Source organism: Symphalangus syndactylus, chromosome 17 (genome assembly GCF_028878055.3).
Source record: "Symphalangus syndactylus isolate Jambi chromosome 17, NHGRI_mSymSyn1-v2.1_pri, whole genome shotgun sequence".
NCBI classification, from domain to species: domain Eukaryota; kingdom Metazoa; phylum Chordata; class Mammalia; order Primates; family Hylobatidae; genus Symphalangus; species Symphalangus syndactylus.
The window spans coordinates 79,631,612-79,653,625 of NC_072439.2; the positions used below are offsets into that span (position 1 = coordinate 79,631,612).

Sequence of the window (22,014 nt, forward strand, 5' to 3'; positions counted from 1 at the left end):
ATAAGTTCAATAAATTGAGAAAAATTGCATACTATATTCTTTCTTGTAAATTCACATTGTTCATTAGCATATTATAGTCTTAAAATAAAGAAACCAATTTAATTATGTTTAATCAACTTCTCCAAAATATTTGATTATAAGATCAAGTTTGTCCTCATTTGTGGGATATTCTACAGAACTGATGATCCAAAGGATGTACATTTGAAAATGACAGCATAAAAATAAAAACAAGTTCTCTAAGTATGCTTATTTATACAAAAATTATACTAGCTAAATATCAAACTATTGTTTTCATTTATTCAGACTTTCTTGATGCACTTGATATGGATTATATAAATCCGTGGACAAAAATGACATCAGTACAATGGTGAAATTGGAGTGTTTTACCATAATCTCTGCATAGTGTACTGATTTTGACAATCACCTATGGATGACAATACATTTGCCAGAGTCTAGGAGTTAAATGGAAAAGTTAACAGCACACCATTGGAGAAAAATATCTGGGAGTAGATGCATTCAAGTGAGTAAGAAGAACAATTACCTGCATCACCCCCAGGGTCCACTTCTTAGTGCCGAGATAGACTCCCTTCAGCAGGCAATTCCTCCCATGGGGAAAAGGAGAGTATAATGAGTGAGTACCCAGCTTTTCCAGCTGTGTGAGGCACATCCCAAGAAGCCCATCTTTCTTTCACTCAACTCAGAATATTGAGGGTATTAGCATGGCTAAGTGGCTGGGACAGGGCAGTAGCAGGAAAGAAAGGAGAGGACTCGCAGCAACCAGGACTTGAAACACAGTACAGGGTATGTATCCTTTGAAGCATTTCACAGAGCCCATCAGGAGGCCCACCCATGAACCACTTGGGACACCATATCTGTAGCATCTCCCCACAACCGGCCCATAGGCGCCCCCGATGTTTTGTGCATATTCCCCTTCCCTTTCCCCTATAGTCAGTTGCCTGCATGTGCACTCCAGATGGTGAGTATGAGCCCTTACATATAGCTTTTGAGTACGTGCAGTCAGCAGGCTCAACTTTGAAGGATTGGGAGGCATACAAAATTGAGCATTTCAGGGCACCATCCCAGAGGAAACAAACAGAAAGCTTTCAGGACCCAGTTTGGTTTTGTGGATTTAAGAGAAGACACGCAATCATCAGAATTTCTTCTCCACTCATCCAAGAAGTGTGGATTGGGTGAATCCATAGAAAAGATCTGAGAGAGCCCCAGATTCCCTAGCCATGCTCACTGTTGAAGATATTTCTCTCAAATCCAGTCAGTAAAGACAAGAGAAAGTGACTCTTTCTTCAAATGTGAAGACAGCAGTGCAAGACTTTGAGGAACATGAAAAATCAAGGACACCTGGTACCACCAAAGGAACATAATTTTCTGGTACCCAACTGCAAAGAAATGGAGATACACAAATTGTCTGACAAAGAATTCAAAACAACTGTTTTAAGGAAGTCAGTAAGCTACAAGAGAACACGGATGGAGGACTTAATGATATTAAGAAAGCAACATATGAACAAAATAAGAAGTTCAACAAAAAGAAATTATTAAAAAAAAACCATGATTTTCGAGCTGAGAATACAATGAATGAAATGGAAACCACAATACAGTTTCAATAGCAGACTTGATCAAGCAGAAGAAAGGGTCTGTCAACTCAAAGACTAGTCATTTGAAATTATTCAGTAAAAGAAAAAATAAAAAGGAATGAAAATTGCTTATGAGATTGATACAACACCATGAAGAGTAGTCATATATGCACTATGGGAGTCTCAGAAAAAGAAAGAGATAAAGGGGAAGAAAACTAACGTAAAGAACTAGATCAGTCTTCCCTTATCTGTAGTTTTGCTTTCCTTGGTTTCAGGTACAGTACAATGATATGTTTTAAGAGACAGACAGTGAAAGAGAACATGCAAATATTGACATAATTTTTGTTACAGTATATTGTCATAATTTTTCTATTTTATTATTAGTTATTGTTAGTCTCTTACTGTGCCTAATTTATAAATTAAACTTTATCATAGCAATAGTGGTGGTGGCCTGTCTGGAGTGGCCACTGCTAGGATGCCAGCTGCAGCAGGGGAGGTGTAGCTGGGGCTGTGCGCTCCGCAGAGCTGGTGGGGGCCAGGAACAGGTGATCCTAGTGGGAGCCCTATGTGCTACTGAGTTAGTGGGGTGGGAACCTGTGCTCCCAGGCATAGCTGCAGCTGCCCAGTCATGGCTCCAGCCCTAGGCATCCCTGTGCTCTCAGGGGCCCTGGAAGTCCCCTGCCATACAGGCTTGGAAGTGCCTGCTCCTGTTCCCTAGCCTCTTTCCACTGCTGGCACCTGCTCCACGGCAGAGCAAAGTTGTGGATGTGTTGTGATAGCTGAGCCTGGGAGCTATTGTGACCTGGTCATGTGTGTGTGTTCAGGGCAGTGCTGATACACCAGACTCCCCACTGCCTTGGCCCCCTCTGGAAACTGCTTCTGAGGCTGAAACTTTGGATGCTAATGAACAAGGATGGTGTGGGAGGCCAGGAGGGCTGAGGGCAGCTAGGTGTGGGCCTGTGGACACCCGTTAGTGTGGACAGCCTGGGTGCTGTGGATGGTATGTTGATGGCAGTGAGAGGCAGACATGTTCCTAGGTGGGAATGGGTGGGTCCCTGGTGAAACCTCACCTTCAAGCCAGGGACAGCTTGAAGCATGGGGGCCTGGCTGCCAGTTCCAGTTGCAGTCTGTGACCTGGAGTGAAAACTTCACTGACGCCTTTCAGCCAATTTGATGGTGCTTTTTCTAGACCCACAAATGACTGCCCATGGACCAAGCAGTATGTACTTCCTCCATTCTGAGCCCATGAAAACCCCAGACTCAGTCAGACTCTGACACGCATCAGGATGACACACCTGCAAATAGGATCTACCCACTTCGGGTATGCACTCCGCTGAGAGCTGTTCTGTCACTCAGTAAAGCTCCTTTCTGCCTTGCTCACCCTCCAGTTATTCACATAACCTCATTCTTCCTGGACCTGGGACAAGAACTCAAGACCTGCTGAATGGCAGGAGGGAAAGAAGCTATAACATGTTCCCGGCCAGCCTGCCAAGCTGCAGGTGGTGACATACTCCTTGACTGTGGGAGTGATGAGTAGTGACCCTTCTGGGGACTTAGACCTTGAGATTCTCTGAGCCAGAGCTGCTGTAACACTATAGCTCTCCTGCCTTCTGCTGGTGCTGGGTGGCCACCCCATGCAACAGGACATAGCAGCAGGCCTGGGCCAGCCCAGGAGCTGGGGGCCTGAGTGGGGTGGTGGAACTGAAAGGGCTATAACACTAACCAACCAAAACATGCCCCACTCGCTTGCCGCACTGTGGGTAAGGAGAAGGAGAAAAGAGGTGCAGTCATTCTAGGAAGCCAGAACTTGGGGCTCCCTGAACTAGGGCTGTGACATGCTGTAACACCTTTAGGATTCTCCACTTCCTGGCGTCTCTGAGATTTTGGATGCCACCATGTTCCCCTTGTCCAGATGCTGGTGTCCGCAGCAGAAGCCACTTGTGATATGTCTGGTCCAGTTGCAGCTTCACATGGATGAGGTGTCTGTGCCAGTGCCTGGAGCTGCTCACCCCACCACAGCAGCTGGCATGCCTGGCTGTGTGCAGTGCCAGATCCCACACTTGCCCACTCACACACACCCTACTGCTCCACGCCTGGGTCACCCTTGGCAGGAGTAGGATCCAGGCTGGTAGCATGAGCCAAGTGCAGCCTGCCAGGCTGAGTGGACAGAACAAGCCCAGGGGGCATGAACAAAACTCAAGCAGAAGCACTGCTGTCCACAGAGGTTTCTGGCTGGCAAAGCAACATCCTAAGGATCCTATGACAATAGGCACATATGTATAGGCAGAAACATAGTGTATATATAGGTTTTAGTACTATCCATCATTTCAGGCAGCCACCAGGGGCTTGGAATATGTCCCTATAGATAAGGGAGAAGGATTTTAATAGCTGAAAACTTCTCCAATCTTGGGGAAGATAGGGGCATTCAGGTACATGAGGCTTAAATGTACCCAAATAGGTTTGACTTAAAGAGGACTTCACTGAGACACATTATAATCAAATTGTCAAACATCAAAGATAATTTTGAAAGCAGCAAGAGAAAAGAAACTCATCACATACAAGGAAATCCCATTAGACTATCAGATTTCTAAGCATAAATCTTGCAGGCCAGGAGAGAGTGAGATGACATATTTCAAGTGCTGAAGGAAAAAAGATTGTCAACCAAGAATACTTTACCTTGCAAAACTATCTTCCAGAAATGAAGGAGAGATAAAGACTTTGCCAGATAAAGAAAATATGAGGGATTTTATCACCACCAGATATGCCTTATAAAAGATGCTACAGGGAGTTCTTCAAATGGAAAAGTAAGGATGCTAATTAGTAATATGAAAACATATGAAAGTGTAAAACTCACTGGTAAAGGTAGCATATATTGTCAAGTTCAGAATACTCTAATGCTGTAATGGTGGTGTATAAACCACTTTTACTCTAGGATAGAGGTGAAAAGACAAAATTATTAAAAATAATCACTATATGCCAGTGCGGTGGCTCATGCCTGTAATCCCAACACTTTGGGAGGCCAAGGCAGGCAAATCATGAGGTCAGAAGTTTGAGACCAGTCTGGCCAACATAATGAAACCCCGTCTCTATTACAAATACAAAAAATTAGCTGGATGTGGTGGTGTGTGGCTGTAATCCCAGCTACTTGGGAGGCTGAGGCAGGAGAATGGCATGAACCTGGGAGGCAGAGGTTGCAGTGAACTAAGATTGCACCATTGCACTCCAGCCTGGGCAACATGCAAGACTCCATCTCAAAAATAAATTCACTATAATAATTCGCTAATGGATATACAATATTAAAAAAGTAAATTATGATATCCAAAACTTAAAATGTGGAATAGGTGAGTAAACATGTAAAGTGTATGCAATCGAAGTTGAAATCAGTTTAAAATAGACTGTTATAAATATAAGATGTTTTCTGTAAGCCCCATGGTAGCCACAAAGTAAAAACTTTAATAGATACAGAATAATTAAAGATAAAGATAATAAATTAAAGCATGCCACTGCAGAAAATCATGAAATTACAAAGGAAGAGCAAGAGGAAAAAAGGAACAAAAGAATTACAAAAGAGAAAACAATTACCAAAGTGACAATAATAAATCCTAACATATCAATAATTACTTTATAAATGAACTAAATTCTGTAATCAAAAGACCTACAATGGCAAAATGGATAAAAACAAACAAGCAAGATTTAACAATATGATGTCTACAAGAGACTTATTTTAGCTTTGAGGACACAGATAGGCTAAAAGTGAAGAGATGCAAAAAATATATTCCATGCAAATGGAAACTAAAAAAGAGCAGGATGAGTATCTGCTATTTATATAACATAAAATAGATTTTAAGTCAAAAACTGTACAAAGAGACAAAGATATTTATAATATAATACATAATATCTCTATAAATTTATAATCATATATAATGTATATTATGTTATATAACGTATATCCTTATATATAATATATATCCTTATATCTTTATATTTATTATTATATATGCCATATGTAGCTGTAAATATATGATATATATAATTATAAATATCTTTGTCTCTTTTTGCAGTTCTTGACTTAAAGTCTATTTTATGTAAATAACAGATATGTTTATCTTATTATATATTTATATAATAAGAAAGGGGTTAATTCATGAAAAGGATATAACAATTGTAAATATATAGGCACCCAACATCACAGCACCTAAGTATAGCAATCAAATATTAACTAGTCTGAAGGGATAAATAGATAATACAATAATAGTATTTCAAGATAATATGCATGGTAGAAATAGACAATTTCTATTGAAATTGTAAAAAATAAAGAAAAACACAAGAGGACTTCCTCATAGTTGCACATTAGTGAAAAGAAAGTGTTCTAGTTACCACTTTTGTACATTTGGTGGATATTCTCAATGTCCTGCACTATGCTAGGTCTTAAAGAAGTATAAGACTTGCACATGTATCTTGAAAGAGTAGATCATTGCCCTGCATAGAAAGAGAGAAGTGTAGAAAATTTCAGGCATGGATAAAGGTGCAGAGGTGCAAATACATATACACTACTCAATAGTAGGTAAGGGAGTAATGGCAACTAACATTAAGGAACATTGTCTACCATATTGTGAAGGGTCACAAAGGCCATGTGTACTAACATGATGGTTAACTGTCTATAGCAAAGCTATGAGTAAAATTAAATTATATGCAGCCTAGGTATTGAAATTTGACTGACAACCAATATAAATGAATTCATATGTTTATGAAAAATTCTTTATTTCTTTTTAACAATGATCTAGTAGATTCAGAATAAATTTTTCAGTGCTTTTCAAGATAATTTTGATACGATTGGAAACAAATAGTTCTAAATATTAAAAGAAAATCTGAATTTCTGCAATGTTCTTTCTAAATTTATAAACACAAAATTTTCATATTGCAGAGATATTTGGGAAAAAAAATTTGTTGTTTATACATACTCACCCAGAATCTACACAATTACAAATTTCCTTAAGTTTCTGACAGCAAAAAAGAAAATGAATAACTAAATACAGAGAGTCATAGTTGGAACATATTCAAGAGGTGGAGAATCTATTTAAAACCGACAACTCAACAGATGTGGTCTAGTCAATGGTTATATTTGCATAAGCATAAAAGCCAAACAAACATGTCTGAAATCTCATTGGTAAAACACTGTATGATTTAAAAAATGTTGGGGGGGTTGTCAGAACTACTTTTTAGATTTATTGAATCCCCTCAACAGAAGAACCGACTGCCGAGGAAATTCAAAACACAGCTATGAAAGCAGAAAATTATAATGTGACAAGTGAAGAATTGAAATGGATTCACCCTAAAAGCAGAGCCAAATATCAGCCATTGTCATGGGCCCCCAGGAGGACTGAGTCTGGTGATGCACGAGTATCAGAATGCAAATGTGGTACAGTGACGGCGATAACACATGCGTGCACCTTGAAGTCAGAGGGATAGAAATCCCAGCCAATGCCTCTTTCTCTTTTCAGCCATGTAAATTCCAATCTTGATCAATAAGCAATCCAGGCGTCAATGAAAGTGGAAGGAATACATATTCCTCCTCCCACAAATCTTAAAAAATAGCAGCAGGATTCTTCTGTCACAGAAAAGCATGATTTTAAGGTTTTGGTCCCCACTGAATACAAATTGCCAAGATACAGATAAAAGTACTTTGATTTATAGATTAATCCAGACATTTTTATGTTCTGTAGGCCTGACGTATGCTTGACAGAAACCCCACAAGGTCAGAAAGTCCTGTTGTCTAAGAAATAATTTCTCTTCTGCTTTCTTGCTCATTTTGGCCTGAGAGAAAGGTAATACTACAGTTAGTTGTGGTCTTAATAAAGAGCATTTAAGTCAGAGTTCATAAGTTTAGGCTTTTTTCTTTCTCAGGAATTATTGAAAAGAATGGCTTACAATTTTTTAAATTTTTTTCGGGAGAGATAATTATATTATTTAGGGAGAGAGATAATTATTTTTCTGAATCTCTCAAGCTTCACATAACAGTGAAAGATTCATGAACCGCTGATTAAAAAAAGGTACAAAAGCAACAGTTTTTAAACCACCTGCTATACACTCATTTGACAATATTAAGAGGTAATGCTTCTGGTGTTTTTAAAGAAATTGGAGTAGTGGGCAGGAGAGCTATAATTAAGGAAGAGCACTGCACTGGGATTAGACCAAGGTTTTATATTAAGAACAACATTCTGTTTTATCCTAACTAGTGTAACTTATTCATTCCACAAACATGTATTGAATAACTTCTGAAAATAAGGCTCTTTTTGCCTTCAATAAGATCTCTGCGTGTAAAAGAAAAATACTAGTACTAGTTATACGAAAACTTTGAAATAATATATCAGCAGGAGGCAAAATCAAAACAAAATAAGGCCAGGTGTGATGGCTTATGCGCTTTGGGAAACCGAGGTGGGAGAATTGCCTTAGACCAGGAGTTTGAAACCAGCCTGGGCAACATGGATACCTTGTCTCTACAAAAAATAAATACATTAGCAGAGTGCGGTGGTGCATGCCTGTAGTCCCAGATACTTGGAAGGCTGAGGTGGGAGGATCACTTGAGCCCAGAAGGTAGAGGCTGCAGCGAGCTATGATCATGCCTTTGCACTCAAGCCTGGGCAACACAGCAAAACCCTATCTTTAAGCAAGCAAACAAACAAACCAACAAAACAACAGGACCCCTGTGGTATCTCTCCCCATAAATAATATAACAGGCGATTTCTTGAATACTAAAACTGGTATTCCTTATAGATTATTACAGTGGCCTCACTTTAAAGAGAAGAACCTGAAGCCCGAAAAGGTGAGGTTACTCCTTTAAATTAGTTGTTAGAAAGTTGCAGAATCAGTCAGTTCTCTAGATTCCTAGCCCAGTTACATTTTTTTAGTATGACACTATCACTTTTAACAACAACCAACAAAACCCAAACTGCTTAAAACATTTTAATCCAAGGCAAATCTTTAGTTCTTCTGGTTTGCTGGAGTGGGAGGTGGGGTGGAGGGACTTGGGAAACAGTAGGAGGAGACAGTGGAGATTTATCATTCTTGTATGTGCTGGAGTGCTGTGCTAGGTGCTTCCATTTTTCATCCCTTTAAATGCAAGAACTCTGTGAGATCAGTGCTATCCCCTCCATTTTCCAGATGAGGAACCATGAGTCTCAGAGAAGCTAAGAAATTTATCCAGACACCCACATTTTTGTGAGTGGTGGACTTAAGATTTGAACCTGTTTTGGGTTCCAAGTTCTTTGGTCTTTCTGCTGTTCCTTAATTGTTGCCTGTTACAGGATGCCTTGCATTTCTTCATAAATGAGTCCAATTTTTGCCTGCCACCTGGTTTATATGACTGTCCAGATTGATTTTTCTTTTAAATTTACATTTTGCAACTGTAGGCTTTTTTCCTTTCCATTTATCTCCTGCCTCAGTCATGAGGTTGGAAAAAATGAGAAGTATGCTGGTTTTGTTTGGACTGAGAACATTCCAAAATGTTTGGCTGCACCTCAAAACCCTGTTAAAATAATATTATTTATAACTTTCTGCTTGGTCAATTTTATTTTAAGTTTGGCTATCTCCCAGAGGAGGCTATTCTTTCTCCTTGATGGTAAGGTTTGCTGCTTGAAAGCCTTAATCTTAAACATTTTTTCAAGTAAGACTCAGGTCCTTGCCTTTATGACGAATACGAACACGTTAGGTAATAGCCCCAACCACTCTGAAGCAGTTCATTGCAGAAGCTCACTCTCAGCCGTTGTGGGTGGGGTGTTAGCAGAATGAATGCCATAGGGTTACACGTGAACCATCAGCCCTGCTCGCAAAATATGATCTGTCCAGCACCGCGATAGGTTGCATTTTAGAGCTGGGCTTTAGTGTGGTGGGACTGTTTACCAGAATGCCTTCTGAGGAATACAAAGCAATTTTGTTTTTTTTTTACATTCCTCCTCAGTAAGGTTATTGTTGTTAGCAGATTTGTTTAGCTGCCCTAGCAGCTTAAGACATTTCATTGACTTTTGAGCATATGATATGATTTTTTCAGGCACGGATGGGGGAAAAACAGCTAGCAGAATCATTACAATGAATACCTACCATAAGTAGTAGGGAGGCAGGCTTTTGACAGGACATAACTAAAGAGAAGACCTGTCTTTGCCTCAATGTGTAATTGAACACTGTCTAAAATTGATGGCAAAGCAATGTGAATTATAGAGGCCAAGGATTTGCTATTTAGAAACTTAAACAAATATGTTTTTTCTAAAAGGCCTTTCTTTTTCACACAAAAACGATGGTCAGTGAAGTGGCAATTCTCAGTGAAACGACAATGCTTCTCTCTCAGGAGCAGCTACCCTAAAGGAAACAGAGCCAAAACGCAGAGACTGAATCATTAACCTAAAAATGTAGTTACATAACTGCTAAAATTCCACACTTTGCAGGCCTGTGGCCTGACTTTAGCCTTTAGAGACATTCCTATCCCAGTGGTCGCTAGTAGCCACTGCTCACATTTCTCCATCTCTCTGCCTCCCAGGAGCTAAACACCTATTGATTTTCCCAGAACCCTGAGCTGTCTCCATAATAGAATGATTTGGTGGGCGTCCTGTCAAATGTAAAAGGAAGCCTCTGCTAGACTGAGCATTAGAACGTGGTGTTTTTTAATAGAAATGTGAAATATCAGTGCAATTATAAATCAATAAAAACCCAGGGGGAAAGAGAATCTCATCTGAGGGAAGATCTTTAAGTTTTTTTTCCTTTCTTTTTCCTTGTAATGAAAAATTAGGTCAGGGAACCAAATTTATGAGGTAAAAACTGTCAACAAAGGATTCCTAGCTGTTGCTGAGGCTGAGAAAAAAGAAAGCTAAATCATGCATGCAGTGTGAGTATGTGAATGACACATTTTAATATATTAGGGAGTCAAAATACCTCTCATTTTTTACTTGTGTTTTTGGCTGTTGCCCAAATTGTTATTGTTTTATTTATTGTGCTAATGTCATTCTCTTATGCCTTTTTCCAAATTCCATATTTTCTCCTAGGTTTGCTTTCCATATGCTGGATGATGTTTGTGGATTTTCAGTGTGTGTTTCAGAGTCTTAAAAGCTCGTGCTAGCTTGCTTAACATACCTGCTATAACTCATGATATAGAACCCTATGGAGAACTGTGTTGCAACATGCATGCAGTGCCTACACTAAGGCACATTGCCAAGCTGATGACTGTCAGAGAGCATCACTAATGGAGATAAGCCAGTAGGGTCTAAAAAGCTTCACAGAGAGAATGTATGACCAGATGATAGTCCATTAAATTGCGTTGAGGTGCAGCACTATGTTCTAAATTGGTGTACCCCACGAATTTATATGTTGAGGCCTAATGCCCAATGTGATAGTATTAAGAGGTATGGCCTTTGGGAATTGATTAAGTCATAAGGTGAGGGCTTGACCCTTATGAATGAGAATAGCGACCTTATAAAAGAGGCTTGAGTGAGCTCCCTGGTTCTTTTTTGCCATGTGAGGATGCAGCAACAAGTCACCATCTATTAAGCCATTACCAGACACCAAATCTACTGGTGCTTTGATGTTGGACTTCCCAGCCTCTAGACCTCTAAGAAATAAATCTCTGTTGTTTATAAATTACCGAGTCTAAAGTATTTTGTTATAGCAGCCTGAATAGACTAAGACATGCAGCAAGTGAATAGATCACTCACTGTCGCCCAGATCTGTCCTTCATTATGACAAGGTTGTTTCTCGTACTGGACATAGGTCACCTTTGCTAATCTCTTACAGAAATTCTAAACTTTGTGAGGGAAAATGCATAAGTGTGAGAGAAGAACGAGGAGCTATGTGAAGAAGAGAGATGGGAATGGATTGAGACTGTTGAAATAAGAGAAAATATCTTGGTTTTGACATCATTTTCAAAGAATCATAGTTATCAAATAAAAAATTTCACAATTATCCAAAATTATAATAAAAATTCAGTGGCTGGCAAAATGGCTGAATAGGAACAGCTGTGGTGTGCAGCTCCCAGTGAGATCGACACAGAAGATGAGTAATTTCTGCATTTCCAACTGAGGTACCTGGCTCATCTCATTGGGACTGGCTAGACAGTGGGTGAAGCCCATGGAGGGCAAGCTGAAGCAGGGTGGGCCATTGCGTTGCCTGGGAAGTGCAAGGGGTCGGGGAACTCCATCCCCAAGGGAAGCCATGAAGGACTCTGACAGGAGGAATGGTGCACTCTAGCCCAGATACTACGCTTTTCCCATGGTCTTTGGAACCCGCAGACAAGGAGATTCCCTCAGGTGCCTATGCCACCAGGGCCCTGGATTTCAAGCACAAAACTGGGCGGCCATCTCGAGCTAGCTGCAGAAGTTTGTTTTCATACCCCAGTGGTGCCAGGAACGTTTAAGTCTGCTGAAGCTGCGCCCACAGCCGCCCCTTCCCCCAAGTGCTCTGTCCCAGGGAGATGGGAGATTTATCTGTAAGCCCCTGATTGGGGCTGCTGCCTTTGTTTCAGAGATGCCCTGCCCAGAGAGGAGTCTAGAGAGGCAATCTGGCTACAGCAGCTTTGAGGCGCTGCAGTGGGCTCCACCCAGTCTGAACTTCCAAGCAGTTTTGTTTACACTGTGAGGGGAAAACCGCCTACTCAAGCCTCTGTAATGGCAAATGCTCCTCCTGGCAGCAAGTTTGAGCATCCCAGGTCGACTTCAGACTGCTGTGCTGGCAGTGAGAATTTCAAGCCAGTGGATCTTAGCTTGCCAGTGAGATAGAGCCGTTCAGTCCCCTGGAAAGGGGGCTGAAGCCAGGGAGCCAAGTGGCCTAGCTCAGTGGATCCCACCCCCATGGAGCCCAGCAAGCTAAGATCCACTGGCTTGAAATTCTCACTGCCAGCACAGCAGTCTGAAGTTGACCTGGGATGCTCGAGCTTGCTGTAGGGAGGACCATTTGCCATTACTGAGGCTTGAGTAGGCGGTTTTCCCCTCACAGTGTAAACAAAACTACTTGGAAGTTCAGACTGGGTGGAGTCCACCACAGCACCTCAAAGCTGCTGTAGCCAGATTGCCTCTCTAGACTCCTCACTGGGCAGGGCATCTCTGAAAGGAAGGCAGCAGCCCCAGTCAGGGGCTTATAGATAAAACTCCCATCTCTCTGAGACAGAGCACCTGGGGGAAGGGGCAGCTGTGGGCGCAGCTTCAGCCGACTTAAACGTTCCTGCTTGGTGGCTCTTAAGAGAGGAGTGGATCTCCCAGCACAGCACTCCAGCTTTGCTAAGGGACACCTCAAGTGGGTCCCTGATCCCCATGACTCCTGACTGGGAGACACCTCTGAGCAGGAGTTGACAGACATCTCGTGCAGGAGAGCTCCAGCTGGCATCTGGCAGGTGCCCCTCTGGGGTGAAGCTTCCAGAGGAAGGAACAGGCAGCAATCTTTGCTGTTTTGCAGCCTCTGCTGGTGATACCCAGGTAAACAGGGTCCAGAGTGGACCTCCAGGAAACTCCAGAAGACCTGCAGCAGAAAGGCCCGACTGTTAGAAGGAAAAATAACAAACAGGAATAGCATCAACATTAACAAAGAGGATGTCCACACAGAAACCCCATCCAAAGGTCACCAACATCAAAGACCAAAGGTAGATAAATCCACGAAGATGAGGAAAAACGAGTGTGAAAAGGCTGAAAATTCCAAAAACCAGAATGCCTCTTCTCTTTCAAAGGATCACAATTTCTTGCCAGCAAGGGAACAAAACTGGATGGAGAATGATTTTGGCTATCAGACAGAAGTAGGCTTCAGAAGGTGGGTAATAACAAACTCCTCTGAGCTAATGGAGCATGTTCTAATCCAATGGGAAAAAAGCTACAAACCTTGATAAAAGGTTAGAAGAATTGTTAACTAGAATAACCAGTTTAGAGAAGAACATAAATGACCTGATGGAGCTGAAAAACACAGCACGAGAACTTCGTGAAGCATATACAAGTATTAATAGCTGAATCGATCAAGCAGAAGAAAGGATATCAGAATTGAAGATCAACTTAATGAAATAAAGCATGAAGACAAGATTAGAGAAAAAAGAATGAAAAGGAACAAACAAAACCTACAAAAAATATGGGACTATGTGAAAAGACCAAACCTAAGTTTGATTGGTGTACCTGAAAGTGACAGGGAGAATGAAACCAAATTGGAAAACACTCTTCAGGATATTATCCAGGAGAACTTCCCCAATCTAGCAAGATGGGCCAACATTCAAATTCAGGAAATACAGAGAACACCACAAAGATACTCCTTGAGAAGAGCAATCCCAAGACACTTAATTGTCAGATTCACCAAGGTTAAAATGAAGGAAAACATGTTAAAGGCAGCCAAAAGAAAGGTCTGGTTACCCACAAAGGGAAGCCCATCAAACTAACAGTGGATCTCTTGGCAGAAACCCTACAAGCCAGAAGAGAGTGGGGGCCAACATTCAACATTCTCGAAGAAAAGAATGTTCAACCCAGAATTTTTTATCCAGTCAAACTAAGCTTCATAAACGAAGGAGAAATAAAATCCTTTACAGACAAGCAAATGCTGAGAGATTTTGTCACCAGATGTGCCTTACAAGAGCTCCTGAAGGAAGCACTAAATATGGAAAGGAAAAACCAGTACTAGCCACTGCACAAACATACCGAATTGTAAAGACAATTGACACTGAAGAAACTGCATCAACTAACGGGCAAAATAACCAGCTAGCATCATAATGACAGCATCAGATTCACACATAATCATATTAACCTTAAATGTAAATGGGCTAAATGCCTCTATTAAAAGACACAGACTGGCAAATTGGATAAAGAGTCAAGAGCCATCAGTATGCTGTATTCAGGAGACCCATCTCATGTGCAAAGACACAAATAGGCCCAAAATAAAGGGATGGAGGAATATTTACAAAGCAAATGGAAAGCAAAAAACAGAAACAAAACAAAAAAGCAGGGTTGCAATTCTAGTCTCTGATAAAACAGACTTTAAACCAACAAAGATCAAAAAAGAAAAAGAAGGGCATTATGTAATAGTAAAGGGATCTATGCAACAAGAAGAGCGAACTATCCTAAATGCATATGAACCCAATACAGAAGAACCCAGATTCATAAAGCAAGTTCTTAGAGACCTACAAAGAGACTTAGACTCCCACACAATAATAGTGGGAGACCTAACACCTCAATGTTAGATCAACAGGACAGAAAATTAATAAAGATATTCAGCACTTGAACTCAAGCAGACCTAATAGATATCTACAGAACCCTCCACCCCAAATCAACAGAATATACATTCTTCTCAGCACCACATAGCACTTACTCTAAAATCGACCACATATTTGGAAGTAAAATATTCCTCAGCAAATGCAAAAGGACTAAATCGTAACACAGTCTCTCAGACTGCAGTGCAATCTAATTAGAACTCAGGATTAAGAAACTCACTCAAAACTGCACAACTACATGGAAACTGAACAACTGCTCCTGAATGACTACTGGGTAAATAATGAAATTAAGGCAGAAATAGATAAAAGTTCTTTGAAACCAGTGAGAACAAAGACACAATGTAGCAGAATCTTTGGGACACAGCTAAAGCAGTGTTTAGAGAGAAATTTATAGCACTAAATGGGAAAGATCTAAAATCGACACCCTAACATCACAATTACAAGAACCAGAGAAACAAGAGCAAACAAATTCAAAAGCTAGCAGAAGACAAGAAATAACTAAGATGAGAGCAGAACTGAAGGAGATAGAGACATGAAAAACTTCAAAAATCAATGAATCCAAGAGGTGTTTTATTTTTAAAGATTAACAAAATAGATAGACTGCTAGCCAGACTAATAAAGAAGAAAAGAGAGAAGAATCAAATAGATGCAATAAAAAATGATAAAGGGGATATCACCACTGATCCCACAGAAATACAAACTACCATCAGAGACTGCTATAAACACCTCTACACAAATAAACTAGAAAATCTAGAAGAAATGTATAAATTCCTGGACACATACACCCTCCCAAGACTAAACCAGGAAGAAGTCGAATCCCTGAATCGAACAATAACAAGTTCTGAAATAGAGGTAGTAATTAATAGCCTTCCAACCAAAAAAATCCCAGGACCAGAAGGACTCAGAGCCGAATTCTACCAGAGGTACAAAGAGGAGCTGGTACCATTCCTTCTGAAACTATTCCAAACAACAGAAAAAGATGACTCCTCCCTAACTCATTTTTTGAGGCCATCATCATCCTGATACCAAAACCTGGCAGAGGCACAACAAAACAAGAAAATTTCAAGCCAATATCCCTGATGAACATCAATGAGAAAATCCTCAATAAAATACTGGCAAACCAAATCCAGCAGCATATCAAAAAGCTTATCCGCCATGATCAAGTTGGCTTCATCCCTGAGATGTGAGACTGTTTCAACATACTCAAATTAATAAATGTAATCCATCACATAAACAGAACCAATGACAAAAACCACATGATTATCTCAATAAATGGAGAAAAGCTCTTTGATAAAATTCAACACCCCTTCATGCTAAAAACTCTCAACAAACTAGGTTTTGATGGAATGTATCTCAAAATAATAAGAGCTATTTATGACAAACCCACAGCCAATATCATACTGAATGGGCAAAAGCTGGAAGCATTCCCTTTGAAAACTAGCAGAAGACAAGGATGCCCTCTCTCACCACTCCTATTCAGCACAGTATTGAAAGTTCTGGCCAGGGCAATCAGGCAAGAGAGAGAAATAAAGGATATTCAAATAGGAAGAGAGGAAGTAAAATTGTCTCTGTTTGCAGATGCCGTGACTGTTTATTTAGAAAACCCCATTGTCTCAGCCCAAAATCTCCTTAAGCTGATAAGCAACTTCAGCAAAGTCTCAGGATACAAAATCAATGTGCAAAAATCACAAGCATTTCTATACCCCAATAATAGACAAACACAGACCCAAATCATGAGTGAACTCCCATTCACTATTGCTACAAAGAGAATAAAATATCTAGGAATACAACTTACCAGGGATGTGAAAGACCTCTTCCAGGAGAACTACAAACCACTGCTCAAGGAAATAAGAGAGGACACAAACAAATGGAATGTTATCCCCATCAAGCTACCATTGACTTTCTTCACAGAAATTGAAAAAACTACTTTAAATTTCATATGGAACCAAAAAAGAGCCTGCATAGCCAAGACAATCCTAAGCAAAAAGAACAAAGCTGGAGGCATCATGCTACCTGACCTCAAACTATACTACAAGTCTACAGTAACCAAAACAGCATGGTACTGGTACCAAAACAGATATATGGACCAATGGAACAGAACAGAGGTCTCAGAAATAACACCACACATCTGCAATCATCTGATCTTTGACAAACCTGACAAAAACAAACTATGGGGAAAGGATTTCCTATTTAATAATTGGTGTTGGGAAAACTGGCTAGCCATATGCAGAAAACTGAAAGTGGACCCCTTCCTTACACTTTATACAAAAATTAACTCAAGATGGATTAAAGACTTAAAAGTAAGATCTAAAACCTTAAAAACCGTAGAAGAAAACCTAGGCAATACCATTCAGGACATAGGCATGGACAAAGACTTCATGACTAAAACACCAAAATCAATGGCAACAAAAGCCAAAATTGACAAATGGGGTCTAATTAAACTAAAGAGCTCCTGCACAGCAAAAGAAACTATCATCAGGGTGAACAGGCAACCTACAGAATGGGAGAACATGTTTGCAATCTATCCATCTGACAAAGGGCTAATATCCAGAATCTACAAAGAACTTAAACAGATTTACAAGAAAGAAACAACCCCATCAAAAAATGGGTGAAGGATATTAACAGACACTTCTCAAAAGAAGACATTTATGCGGCCAACAAACATTTGAAAAAAAGCTCATCATCACTTATCATTAGAGAAATGCAAATCAAAACCACAATGAGATACCGTCGCATGCCATTTAGAATGGCGATCATTAAAAAGTCAGGAAACAACAGATGCTGCAGAGGATGTGGAGAAATAGAAACACTTTTACACGGTTGGTGGGGATGTAAATTAGTTCAACTATTGTGGCAGACAGTGTGGCGATTCCTCAAGGATCTAGAACCAGAAATACCATTTGACCCAGCAATTTCATTACTGGGTATATACCTAAAGGATTATAGTCATTCTACCATAAAGACACATGCACACACACACGCGTATATATATGTGTATATATATATATATTTTTTTTTTAATAAAAAGTAAACTTTAATGTCGAAAATGCAAACTTGGGGAGTGCAGAAGTATCACACACAAGGCTGTCACTTCACACTTGGAGGGTTGCACAGCGCCCGGGCAGAGGCGGCCCTCACATCCCAGATGATGCGGGGGCCGGGCAGAGGTGCTCCTCACTTCCCAGAGGGTGGGTGGCCGGGCAGAGGCGCTCCTCACTTCCCAGACTGTGGGCAGCCGGGCAGAAGCGCTCCTCACTTCCTAGACAGGGTGGCGGCCAGGCAGAGGGGCTCCTCACTTCCCAAACGGGGCGGCGGCCAGAGAGAGGTGCTTCTCACTTGCCAGATGGGGCAGCAGCCGGGCAGAGGCACTTCTTATTTGCTAGATGGTGGGGCCGCTGGGCAGAGGGGTACCTCACTTCCCAGACAGGGCAGCATCTGGGCAGAGGATGCACACATATTTTTATTGCAGCACTGTTCACGATAGCAAAGACTTGGAGCCAACCCAAATGCCAATCAATAATAGACTGGATGAAGAAAACGTGGCACATATACACCATGGAATACTATGCAGCCATAAAAAAGCATGACTTCATGTCCTTTGTGGGGACATGGATGAAGCTGGAAACCATCATTCTCAGCAAACTAACACAGGAATAGAAAACCAAACACCACATGTTCTCACTCATAAGTGAGAGCTGAACAATGAGAACACGTGGATACAGGGAGGGGACCATCACACACTGGGGCCTGTCAGTGGGTCGGGGGCAAGGGGAGGGATAGCATTAGGAGAAATACCTAATGTAGATGATGGGTTGATGGATGCAGTAAACCAAGATGACATGTGTATACCTATGTAACAAACCTGCACGTTCTGCACATGTATCCCAGAACTTAAATTATAATAAAATAAACAAATAAATAGAAATTCTGAGATTTTTAATCCAAGAGGGGTAAAGATGGGAAAATAAGAAGACAATTACAGTCACGATCTGCATAATGAGGTTTCATTCAACAATGGAGCACATATACAATGGTGGTCCCATAAGATTACAATATCAGAGTGGTGCAAACATAATTGTAGTTTTTGCAATTACTTTTAATAGCAAAAACCAACATCACATTCGCATGAACCTAATAAAATATTTTTACTGTAACATTTCTATGGTTAGATATATTTGTATACACAAATAGTTGCCACTGTGTTGCAATTGCCTACTTTGCCTACAGTATTCAGCACAGTAACATGTTGTACCAATTTGTAGCCTAGTGTGTAGTAGACTATACCATCTAGGTATGTGTAATTACAATCACTCTATGATGTTTGCACAACCGCAAAATCACCTAATAATGTATTTCTCAGACTGTATCACCATCATGAAGGAATGTATGACTATAATCATATATGTGATGGTGGCAAGGGAACACCATCACTATGTCATCTCCAGATGCTTTGAGCCAGTAGTTTTTCTTGTTTCTTTTTCTATGTCAACAAAAAATTGTGAAGTTTTAAATAATTTCTCAAGATTAATAGTAATAACATATTTCACAATTTATTGAGCTGACTTCATGTACTTTAAAAATTTCTCTCATATTTTCAACAACTGCAACTACTTTGGACTTCTAGAAAGCTCAAAGAGATGAACAGTCCATGTACTGACCTGTTCCTGATTTCTACAGCCTCACCTCTGCCACCACATCTGCCTCTTACACATTTCTATGTTTTTGGTTTATAACTTGATGTAAGATGGTAGTTGGTGGGTCGAGTTCTGGGAGATTCCTTAAAAATGTAGCCTTAATGAGAGAAATGAACATATATTCCAAAAATTAGGGGTTTAGTAGTGAGGAATAGGTGATTTCATCTTCATTTGCCTTTCCTTGTATATTTTGTACACTTCTTAAAATTAAAATTGTAATACAACTGCATTAAGGGTGATTGGAATTTAGGGACTGCAGAGGGGAAAAAGACAGCATCTGGTTTGATGTACTGTAAATCTCAGGGAATCTAACCAATGGTATGTTTATTAAAATTATAATCTGTACTTTTCCTAGAAGCCGTAGTTAACGCAAGAATTAAACATTTGTAAATATTGCATAGTGAATTCATTTTTGAAAAAATTTGCTGTGAGTTCTTCACGGAAATTATATAGGTATCTAACTCAGGATATTCCTGCAGGATAAAGCAGTATACCGAATCCTAAGTCTACACTAAAATTTGAAGTGAATGCCTAGATCCATCCTTAGGGTAGAGGCAAATGTAACATAAAGATGGTTTTTATATTTAAAGTTCAAATGGAAATATTACTTAATAAACCCAAGTTTTGCCAAAGGGCCATTTGATTTTTACTTGGCTGTGGAAAATAATATAAGAAATCCATTTTCCTTAGAAGGCTGGGAAGGAATTGAAATAGAAAACCATTTGCCCTTCAAAGGAACATATCTAGTTGTCTAGATCTGGAAATGTTAGATGACGATATTGCGTTCTTTGAAGTGACTGAGTCATGTGGGTCAAAATTCCTCATGAAAAATGTATTTAGACATGTCCTAAATTATTTAGAATAAGGCTCAATACTTCCATTACTAAGGAAAGTATATAAGGGGCCTTATACAGTCAATACATGGTGCAAAAGTGAGGTATTCACCAAGAACTTGGAAATGGCATCACCCTTAGGGAGTTCATCTAATAAAATCTACACATGACAGATTTGATTACCATTCACTATGGGTAAACCAGGAGATATTTGTAAATGTAAGACTGGAACATCTTTTTAACACCTAAAACTCCAACAAAGGACTGTCTTAGAAAAGTAGAATAGGAAGATGCTTGTGGTATAGTAAGCTAAATTTGATCAATCTTAGGATACACTTTTGTAGAAAGGCCGTGTTAAAAGAAGAGAGATGGTTAGACTGTAATAATTAAAAAGAAGTATCAAGAACTAATATTTGTCAGAATATCTTCAGCACTCCCAGGGTTCTTGTTAGTTCTTCAAATTCCCCAGACCTTATGGCAGGCAAATTCTACAAAGTAGATAAATGCATTTGGCCTTTATAGCTCCAAGACGCACATCATTAAAGCTGCCTACCTCAAGAAAGTTACTGATTATAATTTAGTTCCCCATGCATATTATCTTACAGGAAAGTAATGTCTGACCAACCGATGCGAACTTTCTTATCTTCTTAGTGATGGCAGCAGCAGCCCATCCAGAATGGCTGCTGCCAACATGCCGGCTGCAGCGGGGAGGCACAGCCAGTCCTCCCACTCCACAGAGCAGGCAGGAGTCCCGCCCCTGGGCCCCAGGCCTCCTGCTCCAAGGGACAAGTGGGAGCCCTGCCCCTTCCGAATCGGCAGAGCAGGAGCTCCTCCTGGGCAGCTGCAGCCACCCAAGCCCGGCTGTGGACCTGGGCATCTCTGTGCTCTTGCGGGGGCTGGGAAGGCCTCCCTACCCCCCACTCCCCACAGACGCTGAATTGCCTGCTCCCACTGTCTGGCCTCTCCCTACTCCTGACACCCACTCAGATCATGGAGCAAGGTGGGAGCCCTGCTGAGTGGGGCATGCTTGGGTCGGCACTGACATGTCAGCCCCTCTGCCACCTCGGCCCCTCCAGACATTGGGTGCTGATGAGCATGGGGGGAACTCAAAGGGGGGCTGAAGGCAGCTCAGTGGTGGCCTGCAGGTGCCCCTTGGTATGAATAGCCTGGGTGCCATGAACAGCAGAAAAGGCAAACAGGCTCCTGGGCTGAAGGGGGTGGGTCCCCAGTGAAGCCCCACCCTCAAGCTGGGGTAGCCTTGAAGCCTGGGGGCCTGGCTGCCAGTCCTGTGGACTGAAGGGGGAACTGGTGGTGCTTTTTCCTGGGCCCGCCCATGGCTGCTAATGGACCAGTCAGCGCACACTTTCCCGCTTCCCCACAAGACTGTAAAAACCCCGGACTCAGCCAGAGCAGAGCAGATATCTGCACCACCAGCTACAGAGAGGAGCTCCCTGCTCCAGAGCCCCCTCTCTACTGAGATGTGAACAGTTTGACAACCAGCAGCACAAAGGAGCTACCTTCCCTGCTGAGAGCTGAACATTTGTCAGGACAAGCTATCTGCAGAGAGGAACCACCCACTCCAGGCCTCCTCTTTGCTGAGAGCTGAACAGTCAACAGGATGACCAGCTGCAGAGACGGGCCACTCACTCCAGGGCTTCCTCTCTGCTGAGAGCTGCAGAGATGAT

At 41.0% G+C, this 22,014-nt stretch overlaps 2 long non-coding RNA genes across 2 annotated transcripts in view; both read left to right on the forward strand.

Annotated features, from left to right (window-relative positions):
* LOC134733097 (uncharacterized) overlaps positions 1-2,968 on the forward strand; it is a 75,340-nt gene extending 72,372 nt beyond the window's left edge. The window contains exon 3 of the long non-coding RNA XR_010116660.1: positions 304-2,968. This is a non-coding gene — a long non-coding RNA (uncharacterized lncRNA). The remainder of the gene's footprint in view (positions 1-303) is intronic.
* The window catches only part of LOC134733092 (uncharacterized), a 199,553-nt gene that overhangs the window by 159,812 nt on the left and 17,727 nt on the right, over positions 1-22,014 (forward strand). The gene's annotated exons all lie outside the window — the stretch shown is intronic.